At 38.1% G+C, this 16396-nt stretch overlaps 1 long non-coding RNA gene across 3 annotated transcripts; it reads left to right on the top strand.

The window, feature by feature from the left end:
• Nucleotides 1–218: 218 nt before the first annotated feature.
• Nucleotides 219–14640, top strand: LOC140632912 (uncharacterized). 3 transcript variants are annotated; one of them, XR_012030558.1, is made up of 6 exons: nt 219–699; nt 884–992; nt 11587–11662; nt 12428–12505; nt 13769–13877; nt 14030–14640. It is a non-coding gene; the product is annotated as an uncharacterized lncRNA (long non-coding RNA). The 3 variants fall into 3 exon arrangements; XR_012030557.1 differs by having other exon boundaries at nt 282–699; nt 13769–14640; XR_012030556.1 differs by lacking the exons at nt 13769–13877; nt 14030–14640 and having other exon boundaries at nt 309–699; nt 12428–13170.
• Nucleotides 14641–16396: the final 1756 nt, after the last annotated feature.

Here is a 16396-nt window from a genome sequence, read left to right as displayed (position 1 = left end):
TAATGAATAAGCGGAAGGGTGGTCACTTTATTGACTTTTGATTTGACTTTTTTTTTTCAGATTGAATCCCATGGTTTCACTTGCTTCCATACAGATAAAGAGCTCTACTCATTTTTGCCTATGAAAGTGCATTGGTGAGATTTTACGAACATGAGAGGGGAAATCGCAGCATTTTGAGACCTGAGGCGAAGCTCTCAAAGAATGGAAAAGTTTGTCCTGTCCTAATTGGTTCAGCCAGGCATAACCCCAACCTTCTGCTGGCAGTGTTCCAGAACTGAAAATCATCTTTCCCTTTTCTGACATCAGCCATTAATGACATGAGATATTTTATGACATCACACTAACTTGCAAGGGTTGCAAGGAATATTTTGTTGGACATAAGAAGTGATCTTGGCTTATGTATTCATCTTTAGTCTTGACTGAGCCTGATCAAATGCTAAGGGCTTATCTTCCCTTGATAAATGTGGTGCAGGGACCAATTTACCACCAGGGAAGCCCAGGGAATAGCTTGTGGGTTTTATAATGAGACAAAGGGCACTCATCAATATTATTGGATGGCGAACATAAGACCCAAAGAACGAGAAGGAGGAAAAGAGGAGGAAGAAGAGGAGTCAATTGAATTTCCTTCCATATTACCAAGATTGAGCACTGTTTCTATGGAAAACCACCTTAAATAACAAAAGTGGCCTTGTCCAGGATGTATGAATGGGGCTTATTGTGTGATTGAAATTTCTTTTCATCTTAACAGCTGTGGCATTAAAAAGCATATAATGGAGTAGTTACCATACATTTTTACCACCAAGTCAAGTATTGCACTTCATACGTCGAAAACATTTATCACTTAATGAATCATGTTTTTTGTTTGTTTGTTTATTTTAAGTAGACATCACTACCCAGCGCTGAGCCAAATATGGGGCTTGAGCTCACCACCCTGAGATCAAGACCTGGAGCTGAGATCTAGAATTGGACGCTCAACTGACTGAGCCACACAGGTGCCCCTAATGAATTATGTTTACATATAATGAACAATAAGTCATTTTTTATGTGAAAAGCAAGAGGCACAAGCTACTTGCTTTTTCCTTGACTCTATCCAAAATATGCTATCTGAGATGTTTTCAAATGGTGTAATTAACGTAGGTCACTGCGGTCTCAGGGAAATACTGATAGACTATTCCTTTAATAAAATGAAATACACAAATCCATAAAGAAGCATGGACAGAAATTATTTCTCTAATAATGTGAAACAGAATGGCAATCATAACTAACTGGTTAGAACTTGTTAATTGCCTATAATTTGTTTAATCAAATCATCGACCATCTCTTTATAGATTTAATGAGACCTATAGGGCATATTGGAAGGATATATTGGTACAAAGGTTTTCTGGGTCAGTAGATGCTTTAATGCAATATTTTTGCTGTCATGGTAATGAATTGGCAAATACAAACTGTGCTTTAGTTGGATTATTTGAAATCCCCTAAACCAGACCTGAGTGGGACATAATCCTAAAGACATTTGACAACATGGTTTAAAGACCCAATGATGAAATTTGGTTCCCAGAGTGCTACTCCTCATATTTCCTGTTTGTTTTATGCACAGCTACTTTCTGATCTTCCTAATATGCTTGAAGTAAGACAACTGGTTATATCTATCTTTAAGCATAATGTGCAATAGATGTCACTTGGCTATATAGTAGCCAAGTTCGTGTGAAGTGTGCTGATATTATTTGAAATTTGAAAGCAGTGTTTCAGGTTGTCCTGTTATAATTAAAAAGAGCATTGATTGCCATGGTCAAGAATGACAGCCACATTCTACAAAACACTGGAAAGAAAGAATCAGGGTCTCCTATTCAGCGAAAGAGTCATTTGTCCTAGAAAAGCTCAACATTTCTCTTGGATGATTTCAAAGACAGATGCTTCCATCCCTATAATCCAAAATTGTAAAAGTATATTTTGCATTTCATACTGTAAATTTATTGTAGCTCAAGTATCTCTGGGAATGGAGAGTAGAAGGAACATCTCTCTTGGTCTTTGTGTACCTACATAACACTTTGCACTTAGTTGGTTCTCAATCATTGATCATTTGTTGTGACTTAATCTGCTGCTTTAGTAAAATTCCTCTATGGTTTTTTACTACCCATCGAACTGATGAAACATCAAATCAAGAAGAAAGAAAATAGGCTTAAGAAACATTAGGGGTTGTGGGATAACACTGAAAAACTTAATTAGAATATATATATATAAATCAGTGGTTCTCAAATTTTTTGGTGTCAAGGTTCCTTGACCCTCTTAAAAATTACTAAGAACCCCAGGGTGTTTTTTCTCTAAATGTGTTGTGTACGTGATACTTATTCTACTAGAAGCTAAGAAAGGCTCATTAAAAATAACCACAACAAATCTATTGTACACTGAAAAACCATATGTCTTATGAAAAATAACTATTTCCAAAACAAAATGAGTGAGAAGAATGATCTTATTTTATATTTTTATACATCTCTTTAAAGAAAATATCTGAATTCTCAAGTCTGCTTCTGAGCTCTGTCTGTGTGGCCTCATACTCACATGTAGCAGGGGAAGGAGAAGAATTCTGATCCCCCTGAAAGGATCTTGGAGACTCTGGAGTTCATCAGACCACACTTGGAGAACTGCTGGCATACTTAACAGCAGAATTTCAAGTGTGAACTCCATAGTGAGAAATCATGCAAAACTTGATCTACTTGGGGGTGTCAAAGTGGCTCTGTCAGTTAAGTGTCTGTCTTGGGCTCGGGTCATGATCCCAGGATCCAGGGGTCAAGTCCCACATTGGGTTCCCTGCTCAGCAGCGAGTCTGCTTCCTCTGCTCCTCTCTCCTGCTGTGCTCTCTCTCGCTCTCTCTCTCAAATAAATAAATTCTAAAAAAAAACCAAACAAACAAACAAAAAAAAAACAACAAACTTGCTCTACCTGTCCACAGGATTGTTATTGGCTTCATAGGTCAATAGAGTTTTGTACAATTATATGATATGGTTCTCCTGATTAGCTCCTGGAAGGTTTGTTTTTGCCTATAGTTGCATTCACAAAACTTAGGTTAATTTTGCCAACCACTTGTCCTCCAGCTAAAGAAACAGACTGATCCTTAGAAGATATTACCATCTGTACTTACCATTGTGTTAATTATCGTCCTGCAATCTCCAGAAATGTTTGTTGGTCTATCATTTTAGAAAATGACACAGCTACATTGGCCCCACAGCTAAGATTTTCCTCCCCACTGACACCTCTGCCCTGATGAACTGATGTCGATTTGTCTCACTCTTCACCTCACTGTTGTGATAGATGATGATGAGTGGGTTGATATATAGTTGAGTCTGGTTACATATGATCAGGATAGTGAAATCCCAGAGGTAACTATTCAGTTTATAGATAGTTTTATGAAGTCACTCTTCAGACCTTGTCTATTGCCTTGAAACGGAAGCATCAAAAAATGTCAGTTATACTTGGGGATTGGAAGTCCCAGGGCTTGCCACCAATGGAGCAGGTTGCAAATCTTATAATGATTTTGTCAACATTTACTGATGAAAATTGTTTTCTTTAATTTACCTACTGCTCAGCTCACTGTAATGCAAAAGGCCCTAGAGAATTGTATGTACACATACATAGCTTTCATGGTATTGGAGATTCTAAAAAGGTTTTAGAAAACCTAAAAGTGTAAAAGAAAGAATAGAAATGTTAGACTGTATATATCACAATTTCTAAAGCAAATTTCCTTTATCCAATAGAATTATGAACCAATTCTATAGGATAATGCCAATTCTAAGTGGCAATCTGCCTTTTGAGATATGGAATTTAATCTTAGGTACTCAGTACATAATTGTTGAACAAATGAATGTATTAGTTGATTAGCTATAAAGTGAAGTTTCCTTGTTCTACAGAGTCTGTGAAGGTGGAAATAAAACTGGTCTGTAACTTGTGTAGTTCACCAGAGAGTTGTTTTTGTTTCGACTATCATTTTTAAATCAGAAGATATTTAATGGTGATTCTATGGAGAGCTATTTCTTTGAATATTTCATAATGGCAGTTATGTTGTTTGGCAGACTTCTACTGAATATCTGCTCTACCTCTCATGTGCCAGACACTGCTTTGGAGCTACCAAAGTAAAGAAGGATAAGGGAAAGTCCAGTCCCTTATTTTCTAGACTCCAGAGGCTCATGGGTCTAGGAGAGAGGTCAGCAATGGGAGAAGTGCTGTAAAAGAGGCAGGCATAAAGCACTCTGGGAAAACAAAGGACAATATGCTCGTCTTCCCTGGCAGGTCAAGGAAGACTTTCTAGAAGGAGAAATGTGGTAACTGAATCTTGGCACAGAGGAGCCAAGCAGTAAAACCCTATATATATAACCCTATACAAGGTTTACTCTTGGATCTATCTGTCAGAATAAACCACGGGCTTAGAGTGAAGAAATATCCTTGGAGCATCAGTCAGAACTCATTTGTAAATGGCAGAAACCTAATACCACCTTGTTCATGCAAAAAGAGAATGTATTGGCTCATAGAGTGGGAAGTCTAGTTTCAGGGAAACTTTATTCAAAGATTTAAAGGTCCTCGGTGGGCTCTTGCTTTCTCCTTTTGGCCCTGCTTGTTGCTCTTATTTTTTTCTACTTCAGATAGGTTTTCTGCTCATAACAGAGGAGATAGCTATCAACAGTCTCTCATTCACATCTATCTACCTCTTGACCAAGAGGCTTCAGTTCAAACAACCTCAGTGATAGACCCCTACTGTCATTGGCCCATTCCCATGGTGGAGGCTTTGAGTATTTGATTTGCAGTTTGAGCAAAGTTGCATTAGACTGGGGGAGGAGCACTGCTCTGAAGAAATGACTGGGATATGTGTGGTGGTGCAGAAGGTGGGGTGGCTAAACAAAGAGCAATTGCCCACAACACGAGACAAATTTGATTTAATTGCCTTGAATTTGGCAAGGATCTTTCTTAGCATTGGGACTGGTTTTTCCCCAAGTTTATTTACACATTTACCTAAATAGTCTTATGTTTTTCCAGGTTTTTTAGAAGCTTTGTGTTTTTTTCAGAAAATTTTTTAGAGGCTTTTGTTTTATTTCAGGAAGTATAACCCTCTCAAGGAAGATAGCAGCTGAGAGCTTTCTTTAAGGGTTTATACAAATCATGGCATAACTCAAACACTTTTATGCAGCTAAGGTTTGGTCGAGCAAACAAGACAAGAAATTCCAGCAGGCGGGATATGTGAAAGAGGGAGACAGTGGTTCTTCTCATTCGCTCTTCTGCCCTGGTGAAGATGGCAAGGAGTGTTCTTGTGGATGTTTGATGACTAGATGTTGGACTCTCTGTTCCCCTCATCAGTGACTGTCTCATCTCATACAAAGCCCAGATTGTGGGTCTTTCATTACCCAAGTGATAGAATGTCCAGAGAAAGAGAGAGATCAAGGAGTAGGCTGGGCTGGGTACCCAGGGTCCAGCTAAAAGAGGAAGTCCATAATCACTGGAAATAATAAGCTGGAGATGACTGTAGATCATAGAATTCTTCTCAAGGAGGATGCTCGATGGGTAGAAGCTCTTGAGGCAAGGGTAAGGCTTATTATTATTATTTTTTTAAGGGTAAGGCTTAGATAGTGGCTAAACAGTGTTCAAAAGGGTGAATCTGGTTAACTGTACAGCTCTGCATTTGCTGAATGAGGATGTGAATTTGGAGGCTGGAGATTTCACAGTGCTCAGCTTCTCACCTGGATAAATACTGACCAAATATTTACAGAGTATTAGTTTGAGACACCGGGTCATTAACCTTTCTGAAGCACTCACATGGCTCAGGCAAACCACGTACAGTTCTGATCCAGGGCCACTTCCTGTTTGGGTGCCATTTGTAAAATTATTAGTACCGCAGTTGGTTATGGGGCCCTTGTTTACTGGGCATTCATTCCCATGGTGAACTCAGGAAAACAAACCAAGCCTTCCCTTACCTGGCATTTTCATTAAAAGTTCCTGACAGTGTTCTTTAATTTGTGACTTTAGAAAACAACTAAAGTAATTACCTGCAAATACTAAAAACAACACAGGGTTGGGACTATTAATTTGGGGATATAAACACAACTAATTGCATGTGACTTTTGCAAGCATAATCTTGTTTAACTGCTGATGCTTTCTCTCTAGGGTGGGACCTTTTATCGATGGCTGGTCAGAATCTGAAGTCCTTTCAGATTGGTATTGCGCTCTTCTTGGGTGCCATTTTGTCCTTGTCATTTATTCCCAAGCGTTGTGTCTTCTCTAACTCATAAAGAACTAAAATAATTATAATAGGATAATGATTTGCCACCTTTTTTACTGTTATTGCCATTCCTGTTTTTTTTTTTTTTTTTTTTTTTAATGCACTCCACAGGTCTGGAGGTTGCATTACTCTATATTTGACTTTAATTTTCTTAGGTGTGTTTCTTGTTTTGAGTTCTTGTGCTGTTTTTAAGGCTGTATTTTCTTTTTGGTGATCTATGCTAATGGCTGCTCTTAGGTGTTCTGAAACTGCTAAGATAGTGGCTTTTCAAACTTTTTTGACCACAACCCACAGAAATTCGTTTTACATTGTGCCCAGTACACACATTCACATATAACTGAAACACAAGTTTCTTAGAACAATACCACCCTTATTGCAAATGGTGCAGTCTTATTCTATTCTATTCTATTCTATTCTATTCTATTCTATTCTATTCTATTCTTTCATCCCATTTCTAAGGACACATCTCATAAAGCCCCAAGTTGAGGGACTGGGTGGATGATGTCATTTCCTCTAGGTAGGCTGACAATATCTGTGGTCTCCCAGTGATTCAACTGACTCCTTTCTACTCACCAGACTGGAAGGGATTATTTATATATTCCTTGGGAGAAGGTGGTTAATCAGTTAGAGATGCCATTTGAAAGACAGTTTCCCAGAAAAGTAGGACTCAAATAGGTTAGTTCTCTTTACTCTTTTCCAAATTGTTTTTCTCACCGCTGAACTCATAGGTGACCTTTTAGAGTCAAACGCTATTTGCTCAATATTATTCTGATAATCATCAGAGCAGCTCATTATTATTCAAATATAGTTGTACTGATGTACCAATTGTTTACAAAAACATCATTATGATCAACAAAAATTGGTTTCAAGTGGTTAGTCAACAAACAGTTCTCAGTCCTATTTGCCTCTGGCCAGATTTATAAACGTGATAGCTTCTTGAAAGTTTGTATGTTTTTCTTCAGCTTTTTCATACTTGTCAAAGGTCAATGTTATCAGTTGTTTGAGTTTCATTATGTCTAAGGTGATTAGAGAAACTCTCCAGATCCCTCTGTGGCAGGGACTGCTAATGCCCACCCAAAGCGCATCCCCCTTTTCCTTAGCAAAAGAATTTTGATTTTGTCCAGAGTAGCAATGAGTCCAGCTAAAAACATTCATTTCCTCAGCCTCCCTTGCATCTGGGTTGGTCACATGATATGATTCTGGTCAATGAGGCACAAACTGAGGATTTCTGGGAAGAGTTTTTGCTTTCCTGAGGCAGGAACTACTATGTCATGCCCCTCCTGCTTGGAACATGGAAATTCCTGGATGTTTAGCAGTCATCTTGCACACAAGGTAACAAATATCAGGATGAGGATCTACAAGCTAAATGTCATTGCACAGATCTGTAGAAAAGTCTGGATCCCTAATGGCAGCACAGAGCTGTGGCACCAGCTGTGGATGGTCCTCTTGCAGATTTCTGGTTATATGAGGAAGACATTAAGGCCTTAATTTTTAATGTATATATAAAAGCTTGTTGGCTTTATTTTATAGAGCAGTTTTAAGTTCATAGAAACTTCCCATATGCTCCCTGCCCTTGTACATGCACAACTCCCTACACTATCAACAGTCCCCACCAGGTGGTATGCTTCTTGTGGTTGATGAACCTACCCTGACACGTCATCATCACCCAGAGTCCATAGTTTACATTAGGGGCACTCTGGGTGTTGTACATTCTGTGGGTTTGGACAAATTTAAAATAACATATATCCACCATTACATTATCCTACAGAGTCGTTTCACTGCCCTAAACCCCCAACTTTTTATGCCAGATTTTTCTGTGGCCTGTAATCAAGTGACTACATAACCAATTTCCTTTATGATTTTTAGGTTTCTGTATTTATCTTATTCTTTGATGGAAATTTGATAACTACAATTACTATGATGACCATTGCAATGTCACTAATTAGAGCCAAAGCTATTTTACAGAGTAATTACTAATGAAAGTGCATCAATGTCTTTCTCTATAACATTCAAGTGAGAGAAGCTCCCTTTCCAAACTATCCCAACAGGGTTAAATGCTTTGAGAGTTATTAGTCTGTCATTTTTTGACTTGCCTCCAAAAATTAAATAGCAATGACTGCATGGAGAGTAGGGCTAAAACAAGTGATTACCTGATCTAGAAATAGCATTTTCAATCTTTAATGGGTCATTTTAGATAGACTGTCCACCATCAAGTTCAGATAGTTTTTGGGAGTGTCCTGGGTCTGAACAGGTAAGCAAGAGATTCTATGAGGTTGAGCTTGTCTCAAGATTTAAAGATTTTATTCAGGGTAAGGGAAGCCATTTTATGATAGCTTTCCTTAGAACACTTTTGAGGCTGTTTCTGTTTGAAAGGAGTGGAAAAAAAAAGCGTGAGTGGTGGTGTAAGAAACCTTAGTCAAACCTTTGTTTCTGCCACTTGCCCTTTGGGAACTCAAGATAGAACTTTTCAGAGAAATGTGTCTTGATTTTTCTACTCCTCGGATGCATTAGTTTTTGTTTTTGTTTTTTTATGATGGGTAAGGATAAGTCAAGTTAAATAGTGTATAACAGTGACGTCCAAGAGAATTATAATGTGAGCCACATTGTAATTTAAATTTTCTGATAGTCACATTAAAAAGGCAACATAAAACAGTTGAACTTAATTATAATAATGTATTTTATTTAACAGGACACAACCAACATATCTTTATAACATGTAATGAATCACCATAAAAATTATTCATAGATATTTACATTGTTTTGGACATTGAACCCTATGTATATTTTATTTTATTTTATTTTATTTTATTTATTTTATTTTTGAACCCTATGTATATTTTATAGTCATGGCACGTCTCACTTTGGACTAACCACATTTCAAATACTCCAACCCATGTGACTACACAATTGATAAGCAGGTCATTTTTATTTTCCAAAAAAGGAATTTCTGCTAAAGCTATGGAGAGCTTGCATATTTGGGAGTTCCTGACTTGGGAAGGTAATTGTGGTATCTTAACAGTTTCTATTGCTTAATGCACTTTTGTAACAGAGTGGCTTATAGGACACAGTGATTTCCTTCCTGTTCCTGTAACCCTATCTTTATTTTCTCTGCAGTACAATTAAGATTGTGCCTATTAGTCTTCCTCAAATTAATGAGATGCTCCCTTTCGCCCCTAGATTAGATATGAATCTTTCCTTGGACAGTCATTTTGTGTTCAGATGAAAGAGTAAGTTGCTTCCCCCCAACCCCGCCTTAAAAATAAATAATTTCTGAGCATATGACAATGGCTGTCATACTTACCCTTGTGAGAGTAAATATTTGAAAGTCACATGGAAGAGTTGATGTTTACAAGCCAGATAATGTCCACCACCTATTAAAATCTGCACAGTTAAGGCAGAAACATGATTTTATAACATTTTCCTCCAGTTTGTGCTGAACCAAATCTTGAAAGAAACTCAAAGCATTTTACACATAGCACATAGTTTATAGTGCAGTGAGCCTGGGGGAAATTCAGAGCATAAACATGACACATGTCTTTTTTTTAAAAAAAAAGATTTTATTTATATGAGAGAGAGAGAAAGAGAGACAAGGAACAGGGGGAGGGACAGAGGAAGAGGGAGAAAGAGACTCCCCGCTGAGCAGGGAGCCTGACATGGGATCCCAGGACTCTGGGATCATGATCTAAGTTGAAGGCAGATCTTCACCGAATGAGTCACCCAGGTCCCCCATGGCACACATCTTTTACAGAAGAAACTTCCATTTTGCTGAATCTTTATTAAGTTTTTAAATAAAGATTTTTAAAATTTATTTATTTGGGAGAGAGAGAAAGGGAAGGAGAGAGAGAGAATCTCAAGCAGACTCTGTGTGGAGTATGGAGGCCGATGCAGGGCTTCATCTTATGACCCTGAGATCACGACCTGAGCACAAATCAAGAGTCAGATGCCCAACTGTCTGAAGCACCCAGGTGCCCCATGTTTCCATCATTTTTTAGTGTTGTCTAGATGCCAAAGGTCTCCATCAGTAAGAAGAAGAGAAAGTCCCTCCACCAGGTCAGTGTTATAGAATAGAATGAACACAGTACGGCTGAAGAAGACCTTGATTTTTTTTTTTTTTTAAGACCTTGATTTTGACTCCCATGCTGGCACTTTCTAGCTATGTGACTTTAGGCAAGTCCTTTCACCTCCTCCATGTATAAAATAATGGTAGAATAATGAAATGCTATCTGCCACAAAGCTGAACACTTGGAAGACAGATCCCACCTTTCTTTTGGGCATCTCCAGTGCTTCACATCAATCCTTGAAATGCAATGATTGAGCAGATCTATTTTCTGAGTGAACATACCAAGTGAAATGTTTTGTGTAAAATTATAGGTAACTTTTGAACAAAACTTGTTTGAACTGTGTGGATCCCCTTATACACAGATTTTTTTGAAACAGTACCATAAATGCATTTTCTCTTCCTTATGATTTTTTAAATGACATTTTCTTTTCTCTAGCTTACTTTATTGGGAGAATATGGAGTATAATACATATAACATACACACTATGTGTCCATCAACTTTTTTTTCATGGGTAAGGCTTCTGATCCACAATAGGCTATTAGTAGTTAAGTTTTGGGTGATTCGAAAGTTATATGCTGATATTCAACTATGTGTGGGTGGCTGGTGCCCCTACCCCCCACTTTGTTCAAGCATCAACTGTACTTGTAAACTTCAAAATGTTATACTATTGTATTTTCCTTACTTTGTTTCTCTCTAAGGTCACTCCTATGAGGCAGGTCGAAAACAACAAATAGGGAGTTTTGTGCTCTTAAGAGAGAACAAAACTTTAAGAGAGAAACAGAAAAATAAAATGGTTTTGAAATTGGGGTTATCTTATTACCTAAGCCTTTGATTATAATAGTGTGGAGAGAAATCTGGGGTAAGGAATATGGTTTATGGTCATATTTCATACACTGAGAAGAAATGGTTTGCTTCTTGGAGTATGTATGCTTTCATTTAAGACTACATGAAAAAGAAGCTTATTGGATAAATGCCTTTTTAGAATGTTCATATAACAACTGAATTAGTAACCCAACCTAAGTTGGCAATATGGACTCTTAGAAATCCTTGGGGGACACACATTAATGAGTAGATAAGAGTGATTTGTTGTTAGCACATTCATTGTTTCCATTCTACACTGGACATCAGTCATTTGGCCCATTTTTCAAAGACCCACTTGAATTGTCTGAACCTATGAACTTCCTGAAAGTCTAGCCACCAAACTCCATTAGGAGAGTCAATGACCGCTCAACTAAAGGGTATTTATTTTGTTCCTTCCCTCAGTGCAAGTCTCCTCCAACCAAGACTAACAGATGAATTTCCTTTCAAGAGGCCATGGACAAGAAAATTTTGTGCCACCGTGAGATAATTATTCTAATTGGTTAAAATCACTTTGGAATTTGCTTGTCTTCTTATTAGTATAGAGACCAGACTGGAGCTTCATTAAGAAAATTGTGTTAAAATTCAGACAGGCATCAGGATGGACTGTGTCTTTGTATAGCAAACTCTTTACAGATAACTCAAATAATAGTGTATATGAGAAGACAAGTTTGTTTCAAGTATCTAAAGTATTGTGCAAGGTGATCCATACAGAGACACAATGACAGATTAACTACAAATCTCTCCCCTTTATTGATCAAAATGGGTTCCTTAAGGACTTGCAACAGAAATCATCCCAGCTTAGTTTGATTGCCTCTTGAACTTGAAATTAATAAAATGGCACTTAAAAAAAAAAGTCACCCTTGGAGACATCCATAATTAATGACTTATTTCCTGACATACTACAGAATTTATCCAAAGTAAGCCTTTATTGTGATCTTTAATACAAGGTGCCAGAGGTATAGGCCAGAGACAAAGAGCCCATCTTACCATATCTGTGTATATGGGTCTATCCTAGAAAGAAAGTTTGACAACATAGGCTTCTCAGTGTGTGAGAAGAAGAGCAACAGCTGCTGGTTACTGGTTAGTGGCTAATTTTGGTACACCAAACAGTTTATTTGGTACTTTATGTGTGTGATGATGATGAAGATGAGACTTGCCATTTATTGAGTATATTCCAAGTATGAGCATTTTACTAAAAGCTGCAAGAGCCATTTAAGGTAAAATTCTTATTCCCGTTTTACAGATGAAGAGAGGCTTTGAAGAAAAATTCACTGCTCAAGATCAAAATCTAGTGAACCGTAGATCTGAAATTTGAATCAAGGTGAGCCACTGCACTGCAGAGATGTCACACTAGAACAAGCTAAGGTCCATTTCTGTCCCTGAATCCATACTTCGTATATAACTTAAATGTAACTCCAATTCTTCATCTTCTTGTTCTCATTTTGAGATGAACTTGACTTTAGCTTGGAAATGACACTGCATTTATAATGATATCCAGCCATCTAAACTATGTCTGACCCATAGTAGATGCAAAAGAATTATTTGTTAAATGAATATTCAGCCACATTTTGGGGTAGTGGCCAGCCATGGGTGAGAAGAATGTGCATTGAAGACCATCAGGAACAAGTATCATAATTAAAAGCAAACTGTTGTCATTATTTTAAATAATCCATTGCATTTCCTGGGGAAGGCCTGGTTAAGCAAGGGGCAAATTGCAAATATCATTAGGAAATTATTCATAGTAAGCAAAGGAATATACTTAAGGAATGAGGCGCTGTGTGTTTTTCCATTTGGTGATAGACAAAAATCAGTATTTAGGCTTCTCATTTAGAATTCACTGAAATGAAAACATAATCCCAGTTAATTACTGTTCCCTAAGGTATCTGGTTGCACAATGTTTTATAAAATTAAAAGCTGTTAAGCGCACATGAAAAAAGCCCAAAACTTACTTTAGATGCAAAACATTAAAAAAAAAAAAAAAAAGAAAGAAAATGAAGAAGGAAAAAAGAAAAAACCAAACCCAAGTTAGCTCCTTGAATTCTTGTTATGTACGCCTGAATGATCTGGGACCACAGAATGGGTGAGAGTTTGGGGCTATTAGAAGATTTCTTAGGCCTGATTTCCACTTAAAGGACTAAGTTAAACAAGAGGACCCAAAGAAGCAACTCTGAGGGTGAGTTTGTCATTTTGACCACTCAACTTGCCTGTCTTCCGGCTGATTTTAAAATTAGGAAGAGATACCCCACAGAGGCACAGTCGGATTTCACTCAGAGCAGACCGAGGCTTCTAGGTCTTCTTATTTCATGGTTATTTCTCTGAGGAATGAATGTGGGGCTTTTGGATTCATTAAGAGGTGGGTTAACGATCCTAACAGGAATGACCTTAGGATTATTAGGAAGCAAAATATATAGTTCAGTTTTTCCGAACAATGTGTTCAGAACACACATGTCTGCACACCAATCTTTCTTATTTGTGTTCAGTCTACGTCAAGATGTATTCCTAGAGAAATGAATGGGGATTTGGGGTGAAGATGTCTGATTCAGGTTTTGCCTGAATGTTTCATAAACCCATTTGATTAATTTAGTCAAGCAGTCAACTCAGTTCGATGGAAGAAAGATCAGTGGAACTGAACAGGACTTCATTTGTTCTACATCTCCGGGGACATGGGTGACATTTTGAAGATACCACTTGAGGTTTGGTCTTGCTTATGCTTGTCCTATGAGGTGGCAGGGAGTTGTTGGGTCCCAATGCCTAGATGTGTGCTATGGCTGAGCCTATCAGCAACTGGCTTTGTGACCTTGGATAAGTCACTTCACCTCTCTGAGCCAGTTTCCCCCATTTGTAGGGCACATGCAGTTGGCTGAGCTCCAGGATCACTTCCCACTTCCAATGTGTGATAGCTCTGGATGGCTGGGATTCTGTGAAAACAAAACAAAACAAAACAAAACAAAACAAAACAAAAAAACTGGAAACCTGATAGGATACATGTGGTTCATGAAATGCAGTGATTCACCGGTGAAAAATGAAGACAGTAGAGCTACAATTCATCTAAATTACCTCCTTTGGGAGTATTTTTGCTAGTATATTTTCACTTGTAGCACTGTGATCTGAGGAGGAACCATATGTTGATTGAAGGAAACAGAATTTTGGGCATATGTTTTCACCCAGAATTTTTGATGAGTAGGACTTTTACTTAAGTTACATTTTACATGTTTGAATTTGAGAAGACGAAAACACCGAGTATTCACCACCTCCACTGCCAGCAATAAAACATTCTGTCATTGTGAAACAGAAGCAAGATCACAGCTTCCTTGTGTTCATTCTGCCGCGTGAAGACTCACACTGTGTTCCTCTTTCCATGGGATGTAGAGGAGAGGTCCAAGGCTTTGTGGCCAAGAACTTATGTTGGATTCCTGACTCCATCTATTGCTAATTTTCTTTTCTCATCTAAAATATGCTTATGGATAAACCTAACAGATTCAGTATGAGGATTAAGTGAAACAAAGTATGTAAGGCACCTGTCAAGAACACATTTCAGTTCTTGCCTTCATCTCCCCCCCAAGAAATCTTCCATTCAGATTCTTCCAGTCTCTATGAATTTTCAACAGAGAGCCTCTATCCTGGTTGAGCAAATTGTTTTCGCATCTCTGGGTACCACATAATATGCCCGCCCCCCATCCCGTCCTCAAATGCTTTTCATACTCTTCTCTGTGAATCTCATCAGGTATATTTGATCGCAAGTCTTCTTTTCTGAGGAGACTTCTGTGATGTGAATCCCTTGGTATCCCTTTGGCCCAATATTTATAGCTATTACCATATCAATTGGCATTTGATTGTGTATCACTTGGCAATGCTTTCAAAGTACTCTTTACCTATGTGTGCTCTGTATTCCTGACTGTTTTGCAAGAAAATGCTCTGTACTCTTGTAGCCAGACTGAATACGGAATGTCGGATTAAGTCAGGACGCTTTCATAGAGAGGAATATATACATTGGGGTGCATTAAAAAGAGACCTGGTAGGATCATGAGGGAGCTTGAAATGATTTTCATATAGGAAATGCTTGAAGAGCTTGGGCCACCTATCCAGGAAAAGACTAAGGTTGATAGGAGTATAGGATAACCTGTCTGTCTACAAACAGTTAAAGAGTTGCCATGCAGAAAAGGTATTGAAATTTCCCCAAATTAAGGCCAATGACATCGAGCTATAAGAAAGAACTTTCTGGCAGGTGCAGCTATCCGAAGATGGGTTCTCTGGCTTTACAAGTACTCAGATATTAACTGAAAAGTCAGTTGTTTGGAATATTGTATAAAACATTGAAAGCATCAGATGGGTCATGGGACTGGAGGAACATGTTGGGGAACGTCAAAGTTCCCCTAACTCTGGTTTCATTTTTCATTCCAGACGGAAAGTGTTTCTCAGCCATATTGTAATTGTTGAGAGGATAGATGAACATTACTCCGATAGTGAGCGCTTGGCAAATGTTCTCCATCTGACATGATCTAGGAGCCTTCAATTAATACTCAATATTGCTGAAAATATCTTAAACAAATATGAAGCCCTTTCATATAGATGTAAAAAGCCACACTCGACTGTTTTGTAAACAGTACCCTGGATGAATACTTCTAGATACACCCAAGTGACACTATTTGCATCCCTGAGCATATATTGGGGAAAAATTATACCAAATCCCAACTTCGACTTTCTCAGCAAAGTAAAAGCAGAAACTAGATTAAATAGAAACAAACGAAGCGTAAGAAGGGATGGGTTGTATCTGAATCCTGGTTTCCTCTTCACATTTGTGTGACCCTCAGGAAGTTACCTATTCACATGAACTCCAGTTTCCTCGCTTGTAAATACTGCGAGAGTGATAACAGCACTCTTGAAAGGTCATTCAGGGCACAGACCAATCAGAAATGGTGTCTGGCCAATTGCACTGGACGGCAGCCAGTATGTTGTATTGGGGCAGACCAGCTGAATGTCAGCTCTGGTTGTGGGGATTAAGACCAAGTCAAAATGCCGGTACAGTGTCTAGCACATACAAGATTCTGAATAAATGTTAATTTCCTCCCACCATTGAGAAGCTGAGATTGCTGTGATATGTGATAGGAATTATCCACAACTTCCCGTGGGATTCAGAATCAGTTTGAATAGCTATGAAAATATTATTCCTAGTCCTATTAGTTTAGGTTCAATTGGTCTTAAGTTGTTATTC

Source organism: Canis lupus, chromosome 5, assembly GCF_048164855.1.
Source record: "Canis lupus baileyi chromosome 5, mCanLup2.hap1, whole genome shotgun sequence".
Taxonomy (NCBI): Eukaryota; Metazoa; Chordata; class Mammalia; order Carnivora; family Canidae; genus Canis; species Canis lupus.
The sequence above is the reverse complement of the archived record's forward strand: the minus strand, read 5'-3'. Positions and strand labels throughout refer to the sequence as shown.